The following is a 9,273-nucleotide window of genomic DNA, read 5'->3' on the forward strand; positions in this document are numbered from 1 at the left end:
GATGAGGTGGCCGAGTGGTTAAGGTGATGGACTGCTAATCCATTGTGCTCTGCATGCATGGGTTCGAATCCCATCCTCATCGGGTGCGTTTAGTTTTCACCCCTCCTTTGTAGACAACCATCTCCCCCTTTGGAACAATGACAGATCAAACAATGTTGCTTCTTGCAAACAAAAACCTTCTCAGAAACTCAGAACTCCCTTGCTTTAAATAAAATGTCTAAATCCCAGATTTCTTTAAAACAGAAATTCTCTGGTGCTGTATTTTTTAGTTTTTATCTCAAGAGGTAACATCCTCATCTTCTCCCCCAAACACCCTGGGACCTGCCCAAATTATTAAAATACCCTCAACCCGAGCAAGGCCAGAGCAGTGAACCAGAACTAGTGTCTAGGCCAAGCTGTTCTGAAGGAGGCAACTCAAACATTTTCTCCCTGCTTCCCTTGGCAAGGTCTGACTGAGAAAACAAAATTCCCCAAACTGAAAATTTTCTGCTGAAAAACTAATACTAGTCTGTTTGGGGACTTTGGTTTGCAAGTATTATTGTTATTATTCTCTTCTGATTTCTGAATCAGTTCAGTCTTTGTCCTCCAGGTGTGTTTCCACCTGCTGAGTTGTGGGGAGAGAGGCCAAGTCATGATGTCTCTTCCCCTCTTTCATAGTTTCTTCCAACTTGCTAGGAAGCTCCTTTGTTACCATGTGAGTCAAGCAGTGTCCATTGTCGCTGTGCTATCTTGGGCCTGGTCTACACTAGGACTTTAATTCGAATTTAGCAGCGTTAATTCGAATTAACCGTGCACCCGTCCACACCAGGAAGCCATTTAATTCGACCTAGAGGGCTCTTTAGTTCGACTTCGGTACTCCACCCCGACGAGGGGAGTAGCACTAAATTCGACATGGCTATGTCGAATTAGGCTAGGTGTGGATGCAAATCGAACTTACTAGCTCCGGGAGCTATCCCACACTGCACCACTCTGTTGATGCTCTGGACAGCAGTCCGAGCTCGGATGCTCTGACCAGCCACACAGGAAAAGTCCCGGGAAAATTTGAATTCCTTTTCCTGTCTGGACAGTTAGAATCTCATTTCGTGGGTGGACATCGGGGCGAGCTCAGCAGCACCGGCAGCGATGCAGAGCTCTCCAGCAGAGGAGTTCATGTAATCTCTGAATAGAAAGAGGGACCTAGCATAGACTGACCGGGAACTCTTGGATCTGATCGGTGTGTGGGGCGAGGAGTCTGTGCTTTTGGAGCTGCGCTCCAAAAAACGGAATGCAAAGACCTACGAGAAGGTCTCCAAAGCCATGAGAGACAGAGGATACAGGCGGGATGCAACACAGCGCCGCGGGAAAATCAAGGACCCCAGACAAGGCTACCAACAAATCAAAGCGGCAAACGGACGCTACGGAGCCTGCCACCACTGCCCCACCAGTGACCATGGACTCTGACGATGGGACAATGTCGACGGACAGTTCCTCGGCGATGTTCGCGGACGGGGAAGATGAGGAAGGGTTTGTGGAGGACGAGGCAGGCGACAGCGCTTACAACGCTGGTTTCCCCGACAGCCAGGATCTCTTCATCACCGTCACGGAGATCCCCTACCAACCCCTCCCCGGCCGTTAACCCGGACCCTGAATCAGGGGAAGGATCACTCGGTAAGTGCTTTAACCATGTAAACTTTTATTCTTAATATAACAGGAATCTGAAGTATGTGAAAACAAGGTCTCTCTATATATGGGGCTAGAACAGAAATCCTCCTGGGAGATCTCCACGAAGCTCTCCTGGAGGTAATCTAAAAGCCTCCGCAGGAGGCTCCTGGGGAGAGCTGCCTTATTGGGTGCTCCGTGGTAGCACACTTTTCCGCACGAGGCTTTCATGAGCTACTCAGGGAGCATTGCCTCCCCGAGCACGGCTGCATAGTCCCCTGGTTTGTGCTGGCTTTCACGCAGCATGCGCTCTCTAACTCCTTCAGTGACCGTCCTCAGGGTGATCTCGCTCGGAGACTCCTGCATCTAATTAGGGGAAGTACTGTAAAGTTACACCTGGTCCTAAGTATTTTTAAAAAATCTCCAGACAGACGGCATAGCAGAGACTCAGCACTCTGCTGCGTGACGAGCGTAACGGAAACCCAAAGAATCAAATGGACGCTCATGGAGGGAGGGGGGACTGAGGACGCAAGGTATCCCACAGTTCCTGCTGTCTCCGAAAAGCATTTGCATTCCTGGCTGAGCTCCAAATGCTTCTAGGGTCAAAAACAGTGTCCGCAGTGGGTCAGGGCATAGCTAGGCAATTTATGCAACCCCCCACCCACCCCCAGAAGTGAAAGGGAAAACAATCCTCTCTTGACTCTTTTACATGTCACCGTATCTTTACTGAATGCTGCAGATAGACACGATGGTGCAGCTCTCAACACCAGCATCCTTGCTCCCCCCATGCTATAGATGGTTGGTGGTACAATCGGATTGATATCCATCCTCATCATCAGCCTATTGGCATATGGGGCAGTGCAAAAGGACTGGTAACCATGCAGACTACCATCCGTTAGGTCAATCAAGGGTGCCTGGCCCTAATTTTTCCTGGTAGATGGTACAATATGGCTGATAACCATCATCATTATAGCAGCAGGGGGCTGAGCTTCAGAACCACCCGCGAAAATGGTTTTTGCCCCATCAGGCACTGGGATCTCAACCCAGAATTCACAGAGACAGACTAGACTGTGTTCATTGTTCGCAAACATTTATCTTGGCAAGGAATTCACTCCCTTTTTCCCATCACACAGCTTGGACTGTCTCCAGACCCGCCACAGCATCCCCCTCACAGAGGCTGGCAAAGATTAGGCGGCAAAATAAAAAGACACGGGACGAGATGTTCGCAGAACTTATGGGGTGCTCCCGAGACGACACGGACCAGCAGAGCCAGTGGAGGGAGACCCTGTCTCTGTACCAGCGCTCACACAGTGAACGGGAGGAGAGGTGGCGTGAGGAAGACAAGCAGGCGACTCAAACGCTGCTTGGACTAATGAGAGAGCAAACGGACATGCTCCTGCGCCTTGTGCATGTTCTGCAGGACCTCCGGCAGGAGGACAGAGCCCCCCTGCAGTGTATCTGCAACCGCCCTCCCCCGCCAAAAAAGTCCCATACCCCCCTCACCCAAAATAACCAGAAGGGGGGCGCCAGAGGCCGTGTAAACTGTCACTGCACCCCAGCAGAGTGCTCAAGTACCCAAAAGCTCTCATACCCTAAATTTTGAAAAGTCCTTTCCTTCCCGCCTCACCCAAGCCCCCATCCCAGTTTCATCCCCTAACTGTCTAGTTGATAATAAAAAATACTTTTCTGTTAATTACTGTTTCCGTCATGTTCTTTTAGAGGAGACTGTGTTTGAAGGGGGGGAAGGGGGTTGGTAATGTGACAGGACAATCACCTTTACCAGGGTACAGACACGAGGGCAGGATCAGCAGCAGGTCACACACACACTGCAGTCAGTAGGCACCCTGGTCGGTATGGGAGGTGGTTTGCAGGTTCTGTGTGGGTGGGGGGGTACGTGACTTTGTAGCGGGGGAGGGGGGTTACAGATCTCATGCAACGGTCCCTGTCCTGGACCACAGAGCTACGCAGCAGAGGAATCTGTATCCGTCCTCCCCCGCCAAAAGGCCACATAGCCCCCGCACACAGAGTCCCAAAAAGGAGGGATGGCAGGCTCCGTTGAAACATCCAGTCCGGCACTGCAGACCGCTCTTGGAGCAGGAGCCTGTCATTCCTCGAGTTTACAGGCGGTCTTTACATCACTGCACACCCTACCCAGCACAGTCCGTGTCCCAGTTTCAACCCTGTAACGCAAAGTCATCAATAAAGAAACCTTTGTAAAGTTACAGTGGAACATGTATTTTATTTTTAAACGTGTGTTGGAAGTTGGGAAAGTGGGGTGGGCGGGGTATGTAACTGCAGATGCTAGTCAACAGTCACTTGGTAAAGAAACAGGGGCAGCTTCAGCTTCTCTGTAAAGAAACTGAACAGTCACAGGTCACGCTGCTCACTGCTCGCTGGTACTTGAAGAGTTCCTTGTCGCTGTGCAAGGCGCCTGCATAGGGCTTCACGAGCCAGGGCATTAGCGGGTAGGCTGGGTCCCCGACGATCACTATAGGCATCTGCACATCCCCAAGAGTTATTTTGTGGTCCGGGAAGAAACTACCTTCCTGCAGGCGTCTAAACAGACCAGAGTTCCTGAAAACACGCACGTCATGAACTTTGCCTGGCCACCTGACGTTGATGTTGGTAAAACGTCCCCCATGGTCCACCAGTGCTCGCAGCACCATTGAAAAGTAGCCCTATTTCTCAGCAGCTGACTGTGGAAGAGGTGGACGATAAGGTGCGAGGAGTTGACAACGGCCATAACTGCAGCGGGATCCGTGCTCAAAGTGCTGTGGCGCCTGCGCTGTCACTGAGCAGAAAAGTGCACGAACAGAGTGCCCGCAGGCGCTTTCAGGGAGGGAGGGAGGGAGGGCGTGATTGACGGTTCAATGATGACAGTTACCCAAAACCACCCTCGACACATTTTTCCCCCCAGCATGCATTGGGGGGAAATCCCAGGATTCCAATGGGCAGCGGGGAGTGCGGGAACTGTGGGATAGCTTCCCACAGTGCACCGCTTCCAAAGTCGACGCTGGCCCCGTTACTGTGGACTCAGACAGTCGAATTAGTGTATTTAGTGTGGATACACAAATTCGACTTCATAAGGTCGATTCCACAAATTCAAATTAAGTAGATTCGAAATAGTCTTGTAGTGTAGACGTACCCTTGGAGAAGTCTGCATTGTACACGGTTCCTGGGCTAGTCCTTGGGAGTGTGGATCCCTTCAATGGGCCAGCAGCGAGTCTGGCTCCTCCCTTGTCACACCTGAAAGGCTGGTGGGGGGCATTTCCCAACCTCATAACATATTTCAGTGACACACACAGAGCAAAGCTTTATAACTTCCCAACCAATGCGAGCACACACAATCCAACATGATATTAATGTTCAACAGATCAAGACTTTTGAAATGATACGTCACAAGGCAGACTTTGAACAAACCATGTCATCATTATATGAGAGTGGTGAATATAGGGCTTCCCGGTGCTGCTCTGAGCACAGCGTGCCACACCTGGGCTTACATTGCAATGGAGATGTACCCTTAGAGTCCATCTCTCCTGGGATAAAGATGGCCCACACCTGACTCTCTGCCAATCCCCACTGGGCCCTGAGAAGTGTTGTTCGTGTTTGTATTCTATAAAGCAGAGGAGCAGATGAAGTTTTGCTCCCAAGGTGTGTGTGTGATTCTTTGGACAGGTCTACACTACAAAATTAGGTTGGTGTAATTACATGACTTAGGCTGGCAATGCAGTTCTATCAAGCTAATCCCGGTATAGATAGTGGCTCAGCTGTCAGAACTTTCTGGAGCTATGAAAGGGGAGGGGCCCATGGCTCTGTAGCAGGAATGCAGGGCAGGCGAGTTCACGGCAGGCATGGTGGGATACTGGTGGAGGCCAGTTATGGTGATATAATGACCAGCAGCATTTACACTGACATTTGTCACTTTAAGTTTGCTGCAAAAAGCACTAGGCCTCTCGTCGAGGTGGTTTTATTTTGTCACCAAAACAGGGCAATTTTGTCGCCAGATGTGGTATTGCAGTGTGTGCACCAGCCAAAAGCTGCTGACCGAGGGAGCGTTGTGTGTTTTTCACACACCTGAGCAATATAATGATGCTGAAGTAACCTTGTAGTGCAGACCTGGCCAAAGATTCTCTCTCTCTCTCTCTCTCTCTCTCTCTCTCTCTCACACACACACACACACACACACACACACACACACACACACACACACACACACACACACACACACACACACACACACACACACACACACACAGAGAGCTTGCAAGGAAAACCTCACCTGCTCCTCTGCTTTGCAGAATCCAAACACAAGCAAAGCTTGTCAGGCCCCAGTGGGGATGGCAGGGAGTCAGGTGTGGGCAGACAGTGGGTTGTTGCCCCAGGCAGGCACCATGGCTTAGCTGGCTAAAGCACCTGTCTTGTAAACAGGAGATCCTGGGTTCAATTCCCAGTGGTGCCTTCTTGAGTAACCTTTGGGCAACCTGGTATTGGTTACTGTGGGAGGACAAAACACAGAGCTCTTTGGTCCAGCCCAGTATAGTTGTTTAAATTATACTCACAGGCACTGATAACAGACTTACTGAAAGTTTGGGAGTTAAGAGCTGATAGGTCAGTGTTCCAGCCTGTCACAGATGATCCTGCTTCCTCTGGGACAGGGGCAGGTCTGGGCTTTCATGCTGAATGGCTCATTGTGGCTGCCAGAACCTGTGGGCAGCTCATTTAGTTTACACCGAGGGTTGAGTCCTGCTTTGTGCACCATGTGTGAGAATGAAAATCCTAAACCACCCTTTGAAATAACGAATGCAGCAAGACGTGTTATTGTCCCTGCCCCAAAGCAGACAGACCAATGGAGAAATGCCATTGAGTCCAGGGTAATACTCCCCTGCCATTTTACCTTGTTTGCTTGCTAAACTCCCTCCCAACCTTGAGGGCTTCCAGAGCCCGGTATTGAGCCTGAGCCGAGATGTCTACGCTGCAAATTTACCACCCCACAGCCCTAGCCTGGGAGCCTGCACTGGCACGGGACAGACGTGGGTGTTTCATTGCAGTGTGGACATAGCCTAGCATTATGTCTACACTGCCATTAACACACCCAAGTCACTATTCTCAAACCCTGGGTCAGTTGATTCAGGCTTGTGCTGCACGGTTATAAAATAACAGCGTAGACACTTGGGCTTCAGTCCAGCCTCCGAGACCCCACGAGGGGTGAGGGTCTCCGAGCCTGGGCTCCAGTCTGAGCCCTGATGTCTGCGCTGTACTTTTTAGCTCCACAACCTGAGCCCCAGGAGCCCAAATCAGACCATCCAGGCCAGCGGGATTTTATCACAGTATAGATGCCCTCTCAGGATATGTCTACACTGCAATGTAAGCCCAGGGTTAGCAGAAGTCATGTCAGCAGCCCCAACACATAAACATAAACCACAAGGGAAAGACCCAACCCCCAAATAAGCTGGGCAGTGTCCTTCTCCCTATGGTTCGTAAGTCCAGCAACTAAAAGTCCTTTAACATGAGCCATCCCCGCTCTGCACCCCACTCACAGCTGTTGTCCTTAGTCAGTGCAAGCCCAGAGGAGCCTCTGTAGAGTTCACCTGCTATCCTGGGTGGAAAAGTGGGAAATAAGAAGGCCCCGTACTCACTATGTTGTCTAGGGACTCACTCATCCCTCCCCAGCCCCCCTGTCCTAATGTTGGTCTAACACCTACATTTTAGTATTGGGACCCAGGCCCCATCCCACTTGGCTTTGGAACCCATGTCCCCTGCCTAGCAAGTGCTATTGAACTGAGGGTGAGTCCCTCCATCGGGGTCTGCCAAGCACAGTTGTGCTGCCCTTGGGTCACACAACAAGGATAACAACCCTTTATTTCTCCTGCCCCCAATAACAAGGAGACTCGGAATCTAACACCAGCCACAAGTGATCATTTCGGCAAGCAACCCAACCTATTTCCAACATACTGTAAAATCCACATGCAGACTCCTACACGAAACCTTGCAAGAAAATCTTCCTGAGGGGGTGTGAAGCACCTGCTGCTGGAGGGAAGGAGGGAGCCGTGGGTTGGGATTGAGGAGCAGCGTGAGGAGGGGGGGGCCTGTGGGTTGGGATTGAGGGGCACTGGGAATAGGAGGGGGCTGTGGGTAGGGATTGAGGGGCACTGGGAATAAGAGGGGGCTGTGGGTTGGGACAGAGGAGAAGGGTGAAGAGGAGCAGGCTCTGGGTGGGAGTGAGGAGCAGTGAGCATAGGAGGGGCTGAGGGTTGGGTCTGAGGGGCACTGGGAACAGAGGGGACATGGGTTAAGGCTGAAGAGCATCTTCATTTGAGGATCCAGCAGGACAGGGGAAGGTAGCAGGTGATTCTAATTCCTTAGGGATATTCTATGTGTTTGTATGTGTGTGTGTGCAGGGGAGGGACATGCTCTATGCCCAGAGGCCTTTATTCCTCCAGGCTGCAAGGACAGAGGGGCTGTCAGGAAGTTGCCCCTTCAAGCCCACACACAAAAAGGCCCTTCTGAGGAAAGGGAAAATCCTGAAGAGAAAAAGTAACATCAAAGAGGACTACAGAAAGGACAGTTTAAGATCTTGGCAAGTAGTTTATCACCTGACTATGGACTTGAATGCTGGACCTTCAGATTAAAAGTCTGACGCTCAGCCAACTGAGCTAGCCAGGCTCACAAAGGAAAAGTGGAAGCTGGTGCAGAGGAGAAACTAGTCAAGAAAACAAGAGCGGGAAACAATACGGGAAACCTGCTGCTCTCTCTGGCCTGGTCAGGGGGCTGTGCCGATCGGGTGTCCGGACTAAGCTCGGCATCAATATGGTGATCCCTGGGAAGCTGGGGGTCCCCAGGTTGCCTAAGGAGGGGTGAACTGGCCCAGGTCGGAAACAGAGCAGGTCAAAACTCCCGTGCCGATCAGTAGTCAGGCCGCACCTGTGAGTAGCCCCTGCAGCGTAGCCTAGGCAAGACAGTGAGACACGGTCTCTTTTTATACACTCCCCCTCCCCCGCAGAGACTGGAGCACCCATTGTGGGGATCCTGAACTGGTGGGAGGGAGGCACCATGTACCAGGGATCCCGAAATGCAGAACAGGGACACCCACACACCAGGCATCTTGCAGCAAGAGCTGCAGTCTTGATTTACAAACTGCAAGTGATGGGGAATTTACCACCTTCCTTGCAGAGCTTGTTCCACTAGATAATTAGCCTCACGGTTAAAAAATGGTCATTTCCAGTTGGGATTTTCTGACATCGACTGCAAGCCAATGGGGTCTTGTGCAAATTTTGTCAGGTGAATTAAAGAACCCTTTAAATCACATATCCCCCCCTCTGGGAATTTGTAAAACGTATTTAAACCAGTGATTAAATCGCCTCTTAACCTCCAGTCAATGAAATCAATTGAGCTTCTTCAGTCTCTCGCTATAGACATTTCCCTTGTTTTTAAAGGCAAAAATCCTGCTCTTTCCAATGGGAGCTGCTGCTTCAATGTTTAGTTTGGGGAGGGATCTGGCTGCACTCAGAGATCTGCCCGCGGGTTACAATCTGCGATCCGAAGGGCCGAACGCAAACAGCGTTTAGATGGGACCGTTAGTGCTGCCCCCGTGTGGCCAAAGATTAGAACTGACCAGCAGAGTTTACAGCTGGAGCC

At 50.9% G+C, this 9,273-nt stretch overlaps 2 non-coding genes across 2 annotated transcripts; both read left to right on the forward strand.

The window, feature by feature from the left end:
- Window positions 1–82, forward strand: TRNAS-GCU. Its single transcript has one exon. It is a non-coding gene; the product is annotated as a tRNA-Ser (tRNA).
- A 5,941-nt stretch (window positions 83–6,023) lies between these two features.
- Window positions 6,024–6,097, forward strand: TRNAT-UGU. Its single transcript has one exon. It is a non-coding gene; the product is annotated as a tRNA-Thr (tRNA).
- Window positions 6,098–9,273: the final 3,176 nt, after the last annotated feature.

The sequence above is a fragment of the Mauremys reevesii genome, linkage group 12 (assembly GCF_016161935.1).
Source record: "Mauremys reevesii isolate NIE-2019 linkage group 12, ASM1616193v1, whole genome shotgun sequence".
NCBI classification, from domain to species: Eukaryota; Metazoa; Chordata; order Testudines; family Geoemydidae; genus Mauremys; species Mauremys reevesii.